Here is a 2,659-nt window from a genome sequence, read left to right as displayed (position 1 = left end):
TGTACTAGGTGTCTTGTGTGGCCCAGTGTCACAGTCTCCCTGATCGCCTGTGCCCGAGACTCTGGGCATGTTCCTTGTGTGGGTTGTGCGTGTTTTCCTGTTACAGCTAAGCCTTGATTGTTAGTGTGAGCTGAGGGCTGTTATTCGTTGTTGAATTTGCAGCCCAGGGAAGACTAGCTGCTTGAGGCTAGCTGCTTGAGGATGGCCCTGCCGTGGGTAATTTTTGGATTGGATGGTGCACGGTCTCAGGAAAACATGGGGTGCAGCAAGCTATTTTTGTCAGTCCAATACATATACAAGATTTTTTGCCAGTGTTGAGCCCATGGGCTCCTGCAGAAGTCACAGATCTTAGCAAGGCCAGCTGTTGTCTGCAATTGGCCTGCAGACCCTTGTGATCTGCCCGAGAGACACTGAAGCTCATGCTGGCACCACCAAAGGTCTCCCCCAAAATATGCAGGCCACGAAGGCTGTGCAGGCTGTGGATCATTGCCTGTGATGTATACACAGCCACAGAAAGGCGTACGGTGGGGCCAGCTGCTCAGCATCAACCTGCCATGGATTGTCACCCAGGGAGATCTGGGGTAGAGCGAGCAGGTCTCACTCACCAGTGCAGCTTCAGAATTGGCCATGTGGGGCAAGAGTTCAACATGTGCAAGATGGCACCCATCTTCAGACACCCCAGAGGCTTGACAAAGGAGCAGGTGTGGCTGTCCTCCAGCCACACCTGCTGAAGAGAGGTGAAGGATGCAGTAACTGGCCTGAAACCTGCAGAGGGATGGGGTAGGTACAGCCACAAGGAAGACTCAGTTGGGAATTGATACTTAGGTAACAGAGAAGTCTTCCATATAATACCCGACTACTGAGGCCCCTAGAGAAAGACAGGTCACCCCAAGGTCCCAGAAGCACACTTACAAAGGCTCATTTGAGATTGGCTGGCACTGGTAATTGAGATTTCTTTTTGTATAGAGGATATATTCATTACTATATGTTTTACCTCCAGCTGGAAATCTATTGTAAGCACATTAAAAGATGTAAAAATATAATTCTGTAAATAATAATAATATAAAAATGGAATTGGAAATTTCATGACAATTTATCAATCACTTTAAAAAATTATGTATCAATATGTTAGAAAAGACCATACTTAAAAGTATAAGAATTTGTGAAACCACTCAGTTTTGTCTATGCTACTTATTAACTCTTTGATGTTGAGCAAACTACATCATTAATACTAACCTCTAGTAAGTCTTCTAAATATTTTGTTACTTCATTTTTCATCCCACACCTCCAGTTTATTTTTTCTTCTTAATATTATTTTTTATTAACAAGAGCTCTATTTTTCAGTTTATAATAAAACCTAGACAATGACTTAAAGTTTAATTTTTATGGAAAAATGTTCTTGCTTAACAAAACAGTCGTAAAATTTTAGGAAATATATTTGAAATATAAAGTTCTTTTTTATGTAAATTATTGAATAAGTTATTTATTGAAACTCATTATCTCATATTAAAGCACATATATAAATATATAGTAAACTATATTTAGATAATCTCTTTTTTTCATTTTGAAACAAATCAAACTGAAAAAATTATACTTCAACATCATCTTTTTAGAATTAGATTCCTTGGAAGTTTTATGCTAAAATCAACAAACTGTTATTAGGCTACTTTTTATACTCAATTTTGAGTTGCCTTGGTGCACAAAATCATATTTTGAAGGTTTATTGTTTTAAATATTGTAAGCTAATTAAAAGTTTCCAGTGGCTAATTAGCATGAAGTTGTTAACTATTAAAATTATATTTGTGGTAAATAAAACATTGTAAACAAATTATGAAGGCACAAGAGAGAAAATAAAGGTAAAAGGATGCTAAGTTTTTCTTATATGAGGCCATAAAAAATAAGCAGTATTAAAAGATGGACATGATTCCTGCCATGTAGTTTACAAATATCAGTGTTATTACCTTTTATTCACATTGAATAATGATGAATACTTTCAGTCAATTTCCCATAGCCCTCAGGATGTGATGTATGTGATATATGGGTTAGGGTCAAATTTTATTTCATAAATCAAAAGAATGTGCCTTTCAATGACAAAGGTTAAAGATTAAATAAGTGTTTTGTCTTTAATCATGTCATAACTGTATATTTAGGAAAATATCTCTAAATAATGCTCCATTTCCATATTTTATTCAAAAAGAGCAATATTTTGTTTCTCTTAAATTTCTTGTTTTAGTATATAAAATATATATTTACATCTATATAGATATAAACATATCTATATAGATATATGCATGTAGATAGATAAATAGAAAGGTATTTTTACAATAATAAAGATTTTAATTTTGTTCTATAATGTTTAATCACTAAAATAGAGTTAAAAACAAAGTATAAAATAAGTCACTTTCATAAATCACCTGGGATTCTTACTTTTAGTCTTCTAAATCATTATACATTATTTATGTCAGCAATAAAACTGCCTTAAAATGATCTGAATTTTTTTAAAGTCATTTAAAGTACTTTTGTTTCTATCTTTTTATAAGAACTTTTGAAATCTACTTTAAATAAGTATAACACAAATTACCATATTTTTGTACTTTTTCCTTTAGTAATCAAATTTAAGAAGCCATAGCATAGTTTCACCAGAAATGAAGTCAAGCCT

The sequence above is a fragment of the Pteropus medius genome, unplaced genomic scaffold, assembly GCF_902729225.1.
Source record: "Pteropus medius unplaced genomic scaffold, Ma_sr-lr_union100, whole genome shotgun sequence".
In the NCBI taxonomy this organism is placed as follows: domain Eukaryota; kingdom Metazoa; phylum Chordata; class Mammalia; order Chiroptera; family Pteropodidae; genus Pteropus; species Pteropus medius.
This window is presented reverse-complemented; position numbering follows the sequence as displayed.